This window comes from Mya arenaria, chromosome 11 (assembly GCF_026914265.1).
Source record: "Mya arenaria isolate MELC-2E11 chromosome 11, ASM2691426v1".
In the NCBI taxonomy this organism is placed as follows: domain Eukaryota; kingdom Metazoa; phylum Mollusca; class Bivalvia; order Myida; family Myidae; genus Mya; species Mya arenaria.
Genome location: NC_069132.1, coordinates 30,494,972 through 30,513,680, shown reverse-complemented (window position 1 = coordinate 30,513,680; position 18,709 = coordinate 30,494,972). Strand labels below are relative to the sequence as shown.

Below are 18,709 nucleotides of genomic sequence, written 5' to 3'. Positions count from 1 at the left end.
TTATATAGTTTTGACATTTTAACATTTACACCATTAAAGGGACTGTACACAAGATTGGCACTAAAGAATTTTTTTCTGTAACAAATCTCGGGGCAATTATTTGGTTTGCAATAATTGATAGGACCAGCTCATTTGAATGAACCCAAAGGGTATTGCACATATTAATTGCTAGAGTCACTGATGGAATATCACTTTATTTATTTAAGGGGCTGCTGATCTTTTGGTTAATCCTCATCTTGGAGGACTCCTTTGAGAGCTTGTGGATGCAGTTATCTGCACAGCCGAGTTATCATTTTAGGAGCCTTCCTCTGATGTTTGAAACATAATTATCTTTCTATAGATCACGTTTTTTTTCTTATTTCGGGAATGTAACGTATACCAGTGACATTTGGAATTTGGAATTATACAGCTATCTGGTTGAAATTTGGCCAGTTGACAGTGCTTAACATAAGAATATTGATGTTTGAGTATGAAATTGTAAATATAATAATACATAATATAAATTAAAATACATTATTTTCTTATATAGTTTTGACATTTTAACATTTACACCATTAAAGGGACTGTACACAAGATTGGCACTAAAGAAATTTTTTCTGTAACGAATCTCGGGGCAATTATTTGGTTTGCAATAATTGATAGGACCAGCTCATTTGAATGAACCGAAAGGGTATTGCACATATTAATTGCTAGAGTCACTGATGGAATATCACTTTATTTATTGAAGGAGCTGCTGATCTTTTGGTTAATCCTCATCTTGGAGGACTCCTTTGAGAGCTTGTGGATGCAGTTATCTGCACAGCCGAGTTATCATTTTAGGAGCCTTCCTCTGATGTTTGAAACATAATTATCTTTCTATAGATCATGTTTTTTTTCTTATTTCGGAATGTAACGTATACCAGTGACATTTGGAATTTCGAATTATACAGGTATCTGGTTGAAATTTGGCCAGTTGACAGTGCTTAACCAAAGAATATTGATGTTTGAGTATGAAATTGTAAATATAATAATACATAATATAAATTAAAATATATTATTTTCTTATATAGTTTTGACATTTTAACATTTACACCATTAAAGGGACTGTACACAAGATTGGCACTAAAGAATTTTTTTCTGTAACGAATCTCGGGGCAATTATTTGGTTTGCAATAATTGATAGGACCAGCTCATTTGAATGAACCCAAAGGGTATTGCACATATTAATTGCTAGAGTCACTGATGGAATATCACTTTATTTATTTAAGGGGCTGCTGATCTTTTGGTTAATCCTCATCTTGGAGGACTCCTTTGAGAGCTTGTGGATGCAGTTATCTGCACAGCCGAGTTATCATTTTAGGAGCCTTCCTCTGATGTTTGAAACATAATTATCTTTCTATAGATCGCGTTTTTTTTCTTATTTCGGGAATGTAATGTATACCAGTGACATTTGGAATTTGGAATTATACAGCTATCTGGTTGAAATTTGGCCAGTTGACAGTGTTTAACCAAAGAATATTGATGTTTGAGTATGAAATTGTAAATATAATAATACATAATATAAATTAAAATACATTATTTTCTTATATAGTTTTGACATTTTAACATTTACACTCGAAGCAAAAGAAATGAAAAGTGAGTCGATTTCATTAAAGGGACTGTACACAAGATTGGCAGTAAAGAATTTTTTTCTGTAACGAATCTCGGGGCAATTATTTGGTTTGCAATAATTGATAGGACCAGCTCATTTGAATGAACCCAAAGGGTATTGCACATATTAATTGCTAGAGTCACTGATGGAATATCACTTTATTTATTTAAGGGGCTGCTGATCTTTTGGTTAATCCTCATCTTGGAGGACTCCTTTGAGAGCTTGTGGATGCAGTTATCTGCACAGCCGAGTTATCATTTTAGGAGCCTTCCTCTCATGTTTGAAACATAATTATCTTTCTATAGATCGCGTTTTTTTTCTAATTTTGGGAATGTAACGTATACATTTTGTACCAGTGACATTTGGAATTTGGAATTATACAGCTATCTGGTTGAAATTTGGCCAGTTGACAGAGCTTAACCAAAGAATATTGATGTTTGAGTATGAAATTGTAAATATAATAATACATAATATAAATTAAAATACATTATTTTCTTATATAGTTTTGACATTTAAACATTAACACTCGAGGCAAAAGAAATGAAAAGTGAGTCGATTTCATTAAAGGGACTGTACACAAGATTGGCACTAAAGAATTTTTTTCTGTAACAAATCTCCAGGCAATTATTTGGTTTGCAATAATTGATAGGACCAGCTCATTTGAATGAACCCAAAGGGTATTGCACATATTAATTGCTAGAGTCACTGATGGAATATCACTTTATTTATTTAAGGGGCTGCTGATCTTTTGGTTAATCCTCATCTTGGAGGACTCCTTTGAGAGCTTGTGGATGCAGTTATCTGCACAGCCGAGTTATCATTTTAGGAGCCTTCCTCAAAGGGTATTGCACATATTAATTGCTAGAGTCACTGATGGAATATCACTTTATTTATTTAAGTGGCTGCTGATCTTTTGGTTAATCCTCGTCTTGGAGGACTCCTTTGAGAGCTTGTGGATGCAGTTATCTGCACAGCCGAGTTATCAGTTTAGGAGCCTTCCTCTGATGTTTGAAACATAATTATCTTTCTATAGATCACGTTTTTTTTTCTAATTTCGGGAATGTAACGTATACCAGTGACATTTGGAATTTGGAATTATACAGCTATCTGGTTGAAATTTGGCCAGTTGACAGTGCTTAACCAAAGAATATTGATGTTCGAATATGAAATTGTAAATATAATAATACATAATATAAATTAAAATACATTATTTTCTTATATAGTTTTGACATTTTAACATTTACACTCGCGGCAAAAGAAATGAAAAGTGAGTTGATTTCATTAAAGGGACTGTACACAAGGATTGGCACTAAAGAATTTTTTTCTGTAACGAATCTCGGGGCAATTATTTGGTTTGCAGTAATTGATAGGACCAGCTCATTTGAATGAACCCAAAGGGTATTGCACATATTAATTGCTAGAGTCACTGATGGAATATCACTTTATTTATTTAAGGGGCTGCTGATCTTTTGGTTAATCCTCATCTTGGAGGACTCCTTTGAGAGCTTGTGGATGCAGTTATCTGCACAGCCGAGTTATCATTTTAGGAGCCTTCCTCTGATGTTTGAAACATAATTATCTTTCTATAGATCGCGTTTTTTTTCTAATTTCGGGAATGAAACGTATACCAGTGATATTTGGAATTTGGAATTATACAGGTATCTGGTTGAAATTTGGCCAGTTGACAGTGCTTAACCAAAGAATATTGATGTTTGAGTATGAAATTGTAAATATAATAATACATAATATAAATTAAAATACATTATTTTCTTATATAGTTTTGACATTTTAACATTTACACCATTAAAGGGACTGTACACAAGATTGGCACTAAAGAATTTTTTTCTGTAACGAATCTCGGGGCAATTATTTGGTTTGCAATAATTGATAGGACCAGCTCATTTGAATGAACCGAAAGGGTATTGCACATATTAATTGCTAGAGTCACTGATGGAATATCACTTTATTTATTTTAGGGGCTGCTGATCTTTTGGTTAATCCTCATCTTGGAGGACTCCTTTGAGAGCTTGTGGATGCAGTTATCTGCACAGCCGAGTTATCATTTTAGGAGCCTTCCTCTGATGTTTGAAACATAATTATCTTTCTATAGATCGCGTTTTTTTTCTAATTTCGGGAATGTAACGTATACATTTTGTACCAGTGACATTTGAATTTGGAATTATACAGCTATCTGGTTGAAATTTGGCCAGTTGACAGTGCTTAACCAAAGAATATTGATGTTTGAGTATGAAATTGTAAATATAATAATGCATAATATAAATTAAAGTACATTATTTTCTTATATAGTTTTGACATTTTAACATTAACACTCGAGGCAAAAGAAATGAAAAGTGAGTCGATTTCATTAAAGGGACTGTACACAAGATTGGCACTAAAAAAAAATTTCTGTAACAAATCTCGGGGCAATTATTTGGTTTGCAATAATTGATAGGACCAGCTCATTTGAATGAACCCAAAGGGTATTGCACATATTAATTGCTAGAGTCACTGATGGAATATCACTTTATTTATTTAAGGGGCTGCTGATCTTTTGGTTAATCCTCATCTTGGAGGACTCCTTTGAGAGCTTGTGGATGCAGTTATCTGCACAGCCGAGTTATCATTTTAGGAGCCTTCCTCAAAGGGTATTGCACATATTAATTGCTAGAGTCACTGATGGAATATCACTTTATTTATTTAAGTGGCTGCTGATCTTTTTGTTAATCCTCGTCTTGGAGGACTCCTTTGAGAGCTTGTGGATGCAGTTATCTGCACAGCCGAGTTATCATTTTAGGAGCCTTCCTCTGATGTTTGAAACATAATTATCTTTCTATAGATCACATTTTTTTTCTAATTTCGGGAATGTAACGTAGACCAGTGACATTTGGAATTTGGAATTATACAGCTATCTGGTTGAAATTTGGCCAGTTGACAGTGCTTAACCAAAGAATATTGATGTTCGAATATGAAATTGTAAATATAATAATACATAATATAAATTAAAATACATTATTTTCTTATATAGTTTTGACATTTTAACATTTACACTTGAGGCAAAAGAAATGAAAAGTGAGTTGATTTCATTAAAGGGACTGTACACAAGGATTGGCACTAAAGAATTTTTTTCTGTAACGAATCTCGGGGCAATTATTTGGTTTGCAGTAATTGATAGGACCAGCTCATTTGAATGAACCCAAAGGGTATTGCACATATTAATTGCTAGAGTCACTGATGGAATATCACTTTATTTATTTAAGGGGCTGCTGATCTTTTGGGTAATCCTCATCTTGGAGGACTCCTTTGAGAGCTTGTGGATGCAGTTATCTGCACAGCCGAGTTATCATTTTAGGAGCTTTCCTCTGATGTTTGAAACATAATTATCTTTCTATAGATCGCGTTTTTTTTCTAATTTCGGGAATGAAACGTATACCAGTGATATTTGGAATTTGGAATTATACAGGTATCTGGTTGAAATTTGGCCAGTTGACAGTGCTTAACCAAAGAATATTGATGTTTGAGTATGAAATTGTAAATATAATAATACATAATATAAATTAAAATACATTATTTTCTTATATAGTTTTGACATTTTAACATTTACACCATTAAAGGGACTGTACACAAGATTGGCACTAAAGAATTTTTTTCTGTAACGAATCTCGGGGCAATTATTTGGTTTGCAATAATTGATAGGACAAGCTCATTTGAATGAACCCAAAGGGTATTGCACATATTAATTGCTAGAGTCACTGATGGAATATCACTTTATTTATTTAAGGGGCTGCTGATCTTTTGGTTAATCCTCATCTTGGAGGACTCCTTTGAGAGCTTGTGGATGCAGTTATCTGCACAGCCGAGTTATCATTTTAGTAGCCTTCCTCTGATGTTTGAAACATAATTATCTTTCTATAGATCGCGTTTTTTTTCTAATTTCGGGAATGTAACGTATACATTTTGTACCAGTGACATTTGGAATTTGGAATTATACAGCTATCTGGTTGAAATTTGGCCAGTTGACAGTGCTTAACCAAAGAATATTGATGTTTGAATATGAAATTGTAAATATAATAATACATAATATAAATTAAAATACATTATTTTCTTATATAGTTTTGACATTTTAACATTTACACTGAGGCAAAAGAAATGAAAAGTGAGTCGATTTCATTAAAGGGACTGTACACAAGATTGGCACTAAAGAATTTTTTTCTGTAACGAATCTCGGGGCAATTATTTGGTTTGCAATAATTGATAGGACCAGCTCATTTGAATGAACCCAAAGGGTATTGCACATATTAATTGCTAGAGTCACTGATGGAATATCACTTTATTTATTGAAGGAGCTGCTGATCTTTTGGTTAATCCTCATCTTGGAGGACTCCTTTTAGAGCTTGTGGATGCAGTTATCTGCACAGCCGAGTTATCATTTTAGGAGCCTTCCTCTGATGTTTGAAACATAATTATCTTTCTATAGATCGCGTTTTTTTTCTTATTTCGGGAATGTAACGTATACCAGTGACATTTGGAATTTGGAATTATACAGCTATCTGGTTGAAATTTGGCCAGTTGACAGTGCTTAACCAAAGAATATTGATGTTTGAGTATGAAACTGTAAATATAATAATACATAATATAAATTAAAATACATTATTTTCTTATATAGTTTTGACATTTTAACATTAACACTCGAGGCAAAAGAAATGAAAAGTGAGTCGATTTCATTAAAGGGACTGTACACAAGATTGGCACTAAAGAATTTTTTTCTGTAACGAATCTCGGGGCAATTATTTGGTTTGCAATAATTGATAGGACCAGCTCATTTGAATGAACCCAAAGGGTATTGCACATATTAATTGCTAGAGTCACTGATGGAATATCACTTTATTTTTTTAAGGGGCTGCTGATCTTTTGGTTAATCCTCATCTTGGAGAACACCTTTGAGAGCTTGTGGATGCAGTTATCTGCACAGCCGAGTTATCATTTTAGGAGCCTTCCTCTGATGTTTGAAACATAATTATCTTTCTATAGATCACGTTTTTTTTTCTTATTTCGGGAATGTAACGTATACCAGTGACATTTGGAATTTGGAATTATACAGCTATCTGGTTGAAATTTGGCCAGTTGACAGTGCTTAACCAAAGAATATTGATGTTTGAGTATGAAATTGTAAATATAATAATGCATAATATAAATTGTCTTTGTCCACCTCTACAGACAACCAAAACTCATTAAGAGCTAAGTTTAATTTGCCAAATGTTCCGTTAATTGTTATTTGTTAAAACTTAAATCATATGTTTTCAATTGTGGTAATTAATATGATGATCATGGTAAAATAAGTTTTATTGTGACGCCTGAATAGGCAACATATAGGGGTTACTTTTGTCGGCTGTGTCGGCTGTGTCGGCTGTGGCGGTCGCATCCCATTTTTACTTGTCCAGGACACATCTTGTAAACTGTAAGTGGTATCAACTTGAAATTTCATATGTAGATAGATCTCATTGAGTACAAGTGCAGTGCACAAGAACTGTTACTCTTGTTTCCATATTTTTAGAGTTAATGCCCTTCGTTGGCGTCCGCGTCCTGATTTCACTTGTCCGAGGCATATCTCGTAAACTATTTGTGGTATCAACTTGAAATTTCATATGTAGATAGATCTCATTGAGGGCAAGTGTAGGTGTAATGGCAACATCATTGTCTATAAATGAATAAAATGCCGATCTAACAGCTATAATGAGCTATAATGTCGACAGTAAAATATTTGTTAGGCCTTCTAGTTATGCACTCCAAACAGGAAAAACATTGTTAAAACAGTGGTTTTGAATTTCTGAAGCATAAGGTGTACAATGACCATTATGAGGTGGATTAGCATTGTGCCCAAGTATTGTCTTTGCAAACAGTTATATTAATTAATTTAAGCAATTTGCTTACGAGTATTGAATATAAGATTATAAGAATCCTGTACTTGTTGCCCACTTTGAATGGTAAGATCATTGTTAAACGTTCCCTTCTTAACTACAGTAAGCCTATTAGCCCAGTTAGTGTTATAGGTACAATGATATATCTGCCAATTCCAAATGAAGTGTCAGTAGTGGTAAGTAATATACATATCTATCCAAAAGTCTTTTGATCTTAATGGCAATTTGCTTTAAGCTCTCTGCTTTTCCAATCTTTTTGCCTTAGTGTGAAGGTAAGTATGGTACAGGTTTAAAACGTTATGTACAATTTACATAAGCATCAGTTTAGTCTTTTGCTAGTATGTCTGTATTAACCCTGGTATAAGAAATGTTTGATTTGCTGTTTAAACACTGGAAATGGCTTTTTCAACAAAAAGCGGCCTTTGCTTATCCTTGCCTGGTTGACGATGAAAATAAACACAAATCAATTGTAAACATTGCATAAAATAATTGACATCAGCACTATGGGCGTCATCTACCCTAAAGTCTGACACACAGTTGAATAAAACAGACAATAAATCTGTGTACTTGTAACACCAGTTATACTTTAAAAATCGGATTAAAGTCCATGACAACTCCTAATTTTTTTGTAAGCAAGGCTGTTTGAATCCTGGTTTAATATTATGATAATTTTGCATTATGATTATGATTTAAGTAAATGATATCTTTCAAATGATTTACCAATGCACATCTAATATTGCTCATGTAAAAAACAACAACACATGGTTAAAACTATGTGCATTTTGCATACAATGTCATTGTTAATGAGATTAACATTTGTGTTAGTCGTTGCTATGGTGACATTATATGTAGAATAACTTCAACTTTCATGAGTCCATTACACATATTTTGTCAATATTAACTTTAAAATGATTATTCATACAATTGTCTAATGATTTACCAATTCACATTTGTGCTTATGTAAAAAACAACAACACATGGTTAAAACTATGTGCATTTTGCATAAAATGTCATTGTTAATGAGATTAACATATAAAATATTTACATCAGTACAATGAGTAAGAATGCACTTAAATCTGAAGCATTATAAAAAAAACACTCAGTAAACCTGTACCACCAATTATAGGTTGAAAATGGAATAAGGTTCTTAAAATCGGCTTGAAAACTTTTCTCTTTTTTGCTAGCATGGCTGTTCGAACCCTGGTTTAAGATTATGATCATATTGCATTATAATAAAGGGGTCCTTAGCATATTCTGACCAAAATTGGTATTTCTAACAGTGTTGCTTGAACAAATTTCAAGCTATAAGTATAGTGAAAACGAAGGTGAAACACTTTGACTCAGGACAGCGATTAAGGGCCATCATCATGGCAAAGTATTACCAAAATGCTGAAAAATTAATGAAATAAAGGATCTCGGGTGAGGTGGTTTTAATACAAAAAATCTGAAATGGGAATAAAAGGTATTTCAAGTTCAAATTAAATTATTATTTGACAGAAAAATTTCGTTAATTTTTGTTTTTGAATCCAGTAAAAGATACACATTAAGAAATTATCAAGCTGATCATTATAAGTTTGAAATGATGCTGATTTTGACCTTCAGGGTATTATTACCTAAACAAGTTATCTCCTTAAAGTGACACTCTTATTCAAAACCAATACATGCACATGTATAACTAACATCACTTTTGACTGATAAACCTTTAACTACTTACTAAATAATGCATTCATGGAAAATATTAATAACTGATTACAAGATTGTAACTGTGTATTTAATGGCAAAAAGCGCAAAAATATTAAATGATTGGTAAATGCTAAAAGATTTACTATGGTCTACTATAGTCTCCGGTAGAAATACTGTGTTTTATGTCAATTTCTTTCAAATTAAAGTTGGTATCCTTCATTAAAACCATTGTTTTTGACATTGATTCATACCTTTTGGGATATTAAAACAATATTATTAATTGTGGTAAATCTTATTTGGAAATTAGATTGCATGTTTAACCATTTTTTCATAATTGATGCTCTAATGATCGGGCCATGTCTTTGAAATGAAACTTCAAATATAGATTAATGGCAATGAAAGTGCAGTGTACAAGAACCATTATCCTGCCCTGCATATTTTTAGTTACCTCTCTTTACCTGATATTTTTCAAAAATGCGTACTTGTCCGGGCCATATCTTTGAAAATACTAAATTTATTGAAATGAAACTTGAAACGTAGACAGATGGCAACATAAGGAAGTGCATTACTAAAGATAAATTAGCCTGCCCTGCAATTCTTTAAGTTAACTCCCCTTATCTGACAGTTTTTGAAAATCTTAGTTTGTCATGGCCATATCTTCGGATATTTGTAAATTTAAATTGCCGCTTATTTTCATTTAAATTGCCGCTTATTTTCATTTCTTGAAAAATACTTTTTAATTTAATTCTTAAACCTGCCCATATCATACCATGTTATGAGTTCTTCAAACTGTGTATAATAATGCTACAACAATCGATCTTTTAACAGCAAATTGTATTACAATTTCTGCCTTTTTATAGAAAATGGGCATATGGCTTCTAAGGATATTCTTGTTTATTAACTAGGAAATGGTCGTTGATATTGTTTGATCAATTCGTATATTTTTGTTTTTAGATTTTGAATTGCTAACCGGAGATGAATGTCCATTACATCACCATTACCAGAAGACTTTCATGTCCCCACAAGATAGAACTGTCTTGGTCAATTTAGCTGCTGGTCGGAATGTCAGCACAACCATCTTTAGAACGTCAGCAGAGTGTCAACTGATCTGACCAAATATTATCATGACCACCTCATCTACTTGCCTGACCTAAAGACCTTACCTACTTGACACATCCAGCCTTCTTGCACTGGCTTGATGTTGACAACTTCACCATTAACGGTAATTAAGAGAGGTTGAATTCGCCAACTTCTTTATATCACAATTTGTTAAAACTCAATATGTTTACAATTGTAGTAATTGATATGGTGAGCAGTGTGAATATGCGAGCATTGTAAAATTTAAAGGATCATGTGCATTTTGCATATTGTGAATAAGATGTGAATGAAGATGAACATTGTGAAAACAATGGGATGAGTTACTGGTGACCATTATGTGTATGATGATCATTACAAATATGATGACCAATCTATGAGGGGTGTCCCAAAAGTTCACTGAATTGTATAATAACTTTTGCAATACTGGTTATTTTGAATTGCAATACTGGTTATTTTGAACTAATATTTAATATTAATTTATAAATATCAAAAAGCTTACAATGAATCCATTATCAGATGTACAGAATCTACCCATCACACAACACCCGAAGCACAAATGACGTCATGGGCATCAGCTGACATCTCCATCTGTGTTTGCACATTTCTGGTGTCTGCTGATCCATTTCTGGAATGTTTCTCAATAATTGTCAGGATAATAGGTATTTCTGTTTGTGAATAATGACATTAGCCCGCAACTTCTGGGACACCCCGCAACTTCTGGGACACCCCTCGTATATGAGTAAATGATCTCTTTGCAAATGATTCTATTGTAGTATGGTGCGTATCATAGATATCTATTAGATAAAATGGAAAGCATTGAAACTTCAGTAAATATACTAATACCAACCAAAACATATTTGGTTCTTAGGGAGGGACACAAGTCAAAAGGTTACGCCCCTAAGTTATGCCCCCTCTGATGTCTAATACTGGATTTGCCTCTGGCAAGCTTTGGTGAACATGCCTGAATCATTGTAAAATTAGATAAAGGGTAAAACTTTCAATGTTAAAGGGCAATAGTTTTCATCATATTCCAGTTATGATTTATGGTAAAATTGTTAAGCTAAAAATAATTGCAACTGCAAGTCAAATGGGAAGAACAAATTTACAAATTAATTATTGGCATTTCAATGTGTCATTTGTTTTGGTATGTGTTTATTACATGAATATGCATTTAATGCCTTTTTTGCGTTGTTTTCCCTGTCAACCTGCACATTCCACTTGAAGCAAGAAATAATGCCCAAGGCCTGTTACTGAAGGACCGACCCATCCCCCAAATGTTAAAATAAAGCCTTGAAATTAGAAAAAACATTCACATTCTTTTGTTAAAAAATCCATTTCTTTTGATCATGCTCATGTATAAGTATCTGAAAAATTCATTATCATTTTTAGCCAGGAGAGCTTATTCAATGGTAATGTGTACGTAGTATGTGCATCGGTGCATCTGTAAACATTACCTTGTTAACACTATACAGCCTTTAGTTTTGATTGTATCTGGATGAAACTTTACAGTATCAACATATCCATTAGAGCTTGGTTCCTTTCGAAAACCAGGCAGATCCGCCCATGCATGCCTTTGAAATGATTAGATTATGGGCCTTGATAGTATAAAAAAATGCTATTGTGTAAAAAATGCTTGTGAACTTGATACAGTCTTTAGTTATGAGTGTATCTCGATAAAACTTGTACTGTATTCATATATCCAAAAGAGGTTGATTCTTTTCGAAAACATGATGTTGACCACACAAACACTGTCAGTAGGTCATAGGCCCTTTTTTGGGCATCTTGTTATATCAATACTGTTACAACCTGGCTTTAAATAGAAATATATACATATACATATATAATATAATTATAAAGATATATAACTTGTAAATATATGTAAGTGTACATTAAAGGTAGTCTATAAATCATTAATACAAAACAAATAATGTTCTTTTTAAAGAAAAGTTTCTAAAACAAAATACCCAGAGCTTGTTTATAAAAAGATTAATGAATACATGAAACTTCTATATAAACATTGTAAATGGGTTATTAAAGAAATTGATGTATTTCTGGTTTTCAGCATTTCTATCATTTGACATCACACTTCAAGACTTGAATGAGGAGGCTGGTGATGATCCAGATTTTGAACCGGACTTCAACTTGTGAATGTGTACTGTAAGTACAGTTATTGCCAAAAAAAAATGGAAAAAAATAACATTAACTTCAAATATGGAATTCAAATATGGAAAATAATAGGTAGCATTTTACTAAATCCAAAAATATGACATTTGTAACGAGGACTTGCCAGTCAGCCAACGTAGGTGTAAATGGACCACGGCGTTATCTCAAATCTCATTATCTTACTGATTTTTTACTTGCTACATGTACCTCACCAATTATTATATATACTGTATATATATTATATAATCAAAAACAGCAAAGTCTAAACTCATTTAGGTAGAACACATTTTTAAAACAGCTTAAACCTGCACTCAAACAGATTGACAATTTTGACTTTTATTTTAATTTATTTTTCCCCAGGATCAGCTGTTTTTGACATCAATGCCTTCATTTGTTTCATATGAAACAAATCTCAATTACATGGAAAATTGCAAAAAAAATTGTAGCCATAAAACATCAATTTTCGAATGTAAATATGAATAACTGCAGACTTATATCGTTGGTTTCCAGATAGAAACTTAAAAATTGGCTAATGAATTACAACACATAAATTAAAAAAAGTTGCCTACACAGTCAATAGGTGAGAATGCAGCTGTAAAAATCATAAACGAGAAGGTAAAATATAGGTTGATATCCTTTTTGTGTCGCCTGAAAAGACGACATATAGGGGTTACTTTTGTCGGTGGTGTCGGCGGCGGCGTCCGCGTCCCATTTTCGCTTGTCCGGGGTATATCTCCCAAACTATTAGTGGTATCAACTTGAAGCTTCATATGTAGATAGATCTAATTGAGGGCAAGTGCAGTGCACAATAACAGTAACTCTTGCTTCCATATTTTTAAAATTATTGCCCTTTGTTAATTTTCATGCTTAAAGTTTTGTCCGGGGCATATCTTGTAGAATATAAGAGTTATCAACTTGAAACTTAATATGTAGATAGATCTCATGGAGGGCAAGTGCAGTGCACAATAACAGTAACTCTTGCTTTCTTAGTTTAAAAATTATTGCCCTTTGTTAATTTTCATGCTTGAAGTTTTGTCCAGGGCATATCTTGAAGAATATAAGAGGTATCAACTTGAAACTTCATAGCTAGATATATCTCATTGAGGGCAAGTGTAGTGCACAATAACAGTAACTCTTGCTTTCTTAGTTTTAAAGTTATTGCCCTTTGTTAATTTTCATGCTTAAAATTTTGTCCGGGGCATATCTTGAAGAATATAAGAGGTATCAACTTGAAACTTCATAGCTAGATAGATCTCATTGAGGGCAAGTGCAGTGCACAATAACAGTAACTCTTGCTTTCTTAGTTTTAAAGTTATTGCCCTTTGTTAATTTTCATGCTTAAAGTTTTGTCCGGGGCATATTTTGAAGAATATAAGAGGTATCAACTTGAAACTTCATAGCTAGATAGATCTCATTGAGGGCAAGTGCAGTGCACAAGAACCGTTACTCTTGCTGCCATATTTTTAGAGTTATTGCCCTTTGTTAATTTTCTTGCTTAGGTTTTGTCCGTGGCATATCTCGTAAACTATAGGAGGTTTCAACCTGAAACTTATTCCGTAGGTATATCTGATTGAGGGTTCAAATGCCACCTACACTTGACAGTTAAATGGCAACATCATTGTCTATAAATGAATAAAATGCCAATCTAACAGCTATAATGTCGACAGTAAATAATTCGTCAGGCGACACATCCGACTCGCGGAGTTCTAGTATCAAATAAGGCCTTATATTTCTATCATGAAATGTTTAATGAAAGTACTGTGATTTAAGTTGAAAATATATGTTTGTATATTGATAAGTATTTATAATATTAATAATTCACATATGACATTTATTGATGCTCTTATTTTTAGGTCATCTGGGCTGCTCTCCTACATCATGTGACGATGAGCATGAGTGACTTCTCCCGATTCAGGATGGATATTACGAGTGTAGTCATGGGCCACTGAATCCAGAGGAAAGAAATAAACCATGGCTTAACAAGAAAAAACAACTGTAGTACCCTTAAAGCCCTCACAGCCATTGTCCTTGACAAGCACTGTCTATCAAAGATTGCATACTATCTAGACTTCAGGTAAATAAATTTAATGTAGTAAGCTTTGACTATTTCCACATTTTATATTAGTCAAAGTTTGAAGTCATACAATAAATTTGTATTTTTATACCAGTATTCAAAATTAGGGAATTCAGGCTATTTATATAGGAAAACTGAAATAAGCATTTCATAAAATAACTGCATCAATTAATTCATCAAAAGCTTTGAATTTGGTTCAATCTTTCAAACATGAAGTTAAAATATTTAAATGGTAATTAGTCGATCCCACATTGATATTTGACGTCACATAACATCGGCAAAAGTCAGCCATTTCCGATATAGAATCATTATATTGATTGCCGGGGATAAACAAGTAAATATGATGCATCCGTAACGGCATTTCATTACAACTGTTTTGATTGGTTCTTGGTTTGCAACAAGGCATAATCAAAATCGTCAGCACTCAATATGCTTCGGCTTGGGTCAAAATGGCGGCTGTTAGTGTAACTACTGGAAGACTGAAAAACGGAATACACCTAAATGGCTGCCGAGTTGAAATATTTTTTGGCAAGACTCAGTGTGTTTATTTATACTAAATATATAAATATATTATGGTTATTTTTGTGAATTAAATCAGGAAAGCATTGCCAGGCAAATTTTTTACAATTTCGGGAAGATTGTACTTTGTTAGTTTTAGATCTTTATGAGGCCACTGTCAAGTAACAAGATGCTCTGGGTGTGCACTCATTGACAAAGGCTACCCAGTAAAAGTTGTTTCTTTATTTTTGAGAGAGATATTTCGAGTGAATTGCCCAGTTGGCAGTGGTTTTGACGCCACAGAACCAGCACAGCTCCATGACAGAGAAACATGTTTCGGCATTGTTGTCAGTACTGCTATTTAAAACTGCCTGTTTAGTGAGGCGTATTTCCAGCATAGCTTACATCAGTGCATGGCCATTCTGTCATTTTCAGATACACTGTGTTGTGTGTAGACAGAAAGCAGAGTGGTACCACCAGTCACCTAAGTCACCATTCCTCTCACAGACAAAAAAGCTCATGGGGACGGTCCCTGCAGTTTACAGCAAAGCTCTCAATTGAACCACTACCAACTTCAGGTAAGCAATAAATCTGGGCTTCAAGATATCTATGCGCTCGCTATAAGTTCATACTTAATTTGGGCGAAACTCACAATTTCAGCATCAAAATCTAGGTTTAGATCCCAGTCCGAACCTTGTCTCCGTCAAAAAACTTAAGATGTTCTATAAGGTACAAACATGTTCACTACTTATGACGGATAAGAATTTTCTCAATTTAATTATAAATGCGATATCCCAGATTTACAACCTTATCTTGCAGGTACTGCCAAGGGCGTAGCTCTGGTGCACCAGGCCGGATTTCAAGCCATGTGTAATCAACATTACCAGCTGAACTGAGGCCAGGAAAAATATCAGACTCCTTAACAGCATGGTGAGCTTTTGCATATTTATTTCGAGGCTGGTATACTCCACCAGACTTCCTGCGTTTAAGCTTTTTTTTTTCTTTTTTTTTTTAAAGTACCTCAAGTCTTTCAATGAAATAACAACTGTGACACTTTTTGAGACTAGATACAAATTAAAGAACCATGATTTGTAGTAAGCCTTCTGGGTGCTTTAAAATCAGATAAGTAAACAGGATTCTTATGGTTTATAAGAGGCCTTGTTGACCTTTCTTTCTTTACGTGGGTGAGAGCAGATTAAGTATGTAAAAGGGGGAATACTGAGGAGAGAGAAAACGGTGTTTTATTGGGTATATTTGTTTATATTTTATCACCATTTTGAAGGTAATGATTGTATATCTACAAATTGTGCTAAAAATAGTTCAATTTTCATAACTTTTGCATTTTTAAATGATTCAAATTTGGAAATGCATTACTTTTTTTAGTGAAAATTCCAAGTTTTTCTATCATAAAGCTCTTAAAATCGGATTTCAAATGGTGTGAAGGGACCAAATCAGGAATTGGGAACAAGTATGACACAAACACTGTTCTTCATTTCATGTCAATCTATAAATTGTTTCTGGAGAAACATCAAATTTATTCTGATCTCCGTTTCTCAGAAAATGTAACTGTCTGAGGGCCTATTCCACCAATGAGTATCACTGCCTTTAACTTGCTGTTGCAGTACAGTTTTAAATAGCAAAAGGAAAAGAGGTGTATTTCTTTCTTGGATACACACTAAAGAGTTAGGAAAGTAATAATTTTTAATGTATAATGTCGGCCCACAACCAAATGCTTTTGGGTTGAAGTACCCCTTCCAAGTAGTTCTAAAAATAATGTTTCTCCCCATTCAGGTAGCATTTGATGATGTTTACATTGTATTCTTGTATGTATTTTCAAGTTTATAATATTTGAAGATAATAATGTGGTTTTGAATGATATTTTGCAGGACCTCTTTCTTGGGTGGATGGATTCAGAGATGACCCCAGAGATGCGGCCATGACTGTGGTTATAGATAGTGAATGTAAAGAAATGATGATAGCAGAAAGACGATATGATTTTTTGGTGTTAAATCAACAGACTGTGTTCATAATTTGTGGGAAAATAGTATCATAATTGAAATCTTTGTTGTGTGCTATTTCCACATGTTTCATAAAATTTCATTTGATTCAGTTTACTTGAACATTTAATAGATGAATTCATTTTGTTGTATTGCATTATAATTACATAAACAGTTAAAAAAGCTTTGTTTTTGTGTGATTATTAAATAATTATAATATGACTATTATCCTAAATGTCATAAATATCCCCACACACCAAAGTGTCGGAATGTCAAATAATTTTAAATCTGACCTTCAGTCTTGTATGACAAAAATTTAGACCGAACACAAGCTATCACCAGTAAGGCTGATAAGCAAAAAATAAGAAAGTATGACAAAGATATGGACCAGAAACATACTATTATCAGTAAGCCTTGTATAGCAAAACATAACAAGTTCAGGCAGTTTCTGTGACCATGGCATGGAAGGTTCACTCGTTTCAAGGGCAACACTTCCCAATACTGGTAACTTTTGCCATACATTTTGTTTTTTCAAATCCGCCATAAAAATGTAGACTTGACAAAAGGGGATGGACTGACGGACATATACTTAGTTAAAGCTGTACTCCCACACAATTGATTGTTTTGACAACTTTTTAAAAAAATTATGAGAGGCCACTTTTGCGTAAAAGTCTTAAAACCAGTGATTTAAGACTGTTGACAAGAGATTAGATCGCAATTTCTCATATTTTAGTTTGATACTAAATGGCTAAAAGCTTTACTAACGCTTTGAAAAAAATGAACTTTTCGGCAGCTTTACCAAACATTTGAGATTTGCACTATTTAGAATTATCTTATATGACTGAATTAAGGGTAATGATGTCCAAATCAGCCGATTCTGAGAACTTGTTTTAAGAGTCAAAACAGCCAATCTGTTAGATGCTTTGACCATGAAGTTAGGGACACAGGTCTTGAGCCGACACATCCTAATGTTATGGTGGTCACTTCCACCAAAAAAAATCAGACCAGGAATGAAAAAGATATAGAGTCGAAAATGGGACGATTGGACCGACTGTCATAGAGACAGACGTGAGAAAGTAAGTGATTCCTGTATATTACCCACCCCACTTTGTGAAGCGGTCTTATACAATTTATCTTGTTTTCTGTGACTAAAACGTAAACAAATCAGGTGCATTGGTGTGTTTAGAAAAGTGATAGTAAAAATTAGAAGAAAACAAATGGCAGCAAAGTTATGCATATTCCACCCTTTATCAAACACGAGAACCGTAAAAAAAAACATTGTTATTTAAAGTTTGAACTTTTAACTCTTCAATTTGTGTAGGTGATTGAGGTGGTAAAATGCTCTAAATGGGATTGTGTACATGTATAACCTTTTAGTATGCAAACATGTACCCCCTTTTCAAGAACATTTTGATCCATGCAATTACTCGCGACAAACTCGATGTTTATATACAGAATCAGTAGCCTCTGTGGTTGTGTGGTCTTGACTACTGCCAAATATTATTGTACTGAGGCAATCGTCAGAATATTTTTCAACCGTAAAGCATCTGGTACTTTGCAGAACCAATGAAACTGCCTCATTAATTATTCATGATTTACGAGATTTTCCTTGCCAAATTACCCAAGGTACACAACAAAGCATAGCTAAAGT

At 33.5% G+C, this 18,709-nt stretch overlaps 1 long non-coding RNA gene across 1 annotated transcript; it reads left to right on the top strand.

The window, feature by feature from the left end:
- The first annotated feature begins 9,994 nt into the window (after nt 1-9,994).
- On the top strand, nt 9,995-17,093 carry LOC128210027 (uncharacterized). Its single transcript, XR_008257098.1, has 6 exons — nt 9,995-10,450; nt 12,389-12,483; nt 14,343-14,563; nt 15,497-15,639; nt 15,881-15,991; nt 16,948-17,093. It is a non-coding gene; the product is annotated as an uncharacterized LOC128210027 (long non-coding RNA).
- The last annotated feature ends 1,616 nt before the right edge of the window (nt 17,094-18,709 follow it).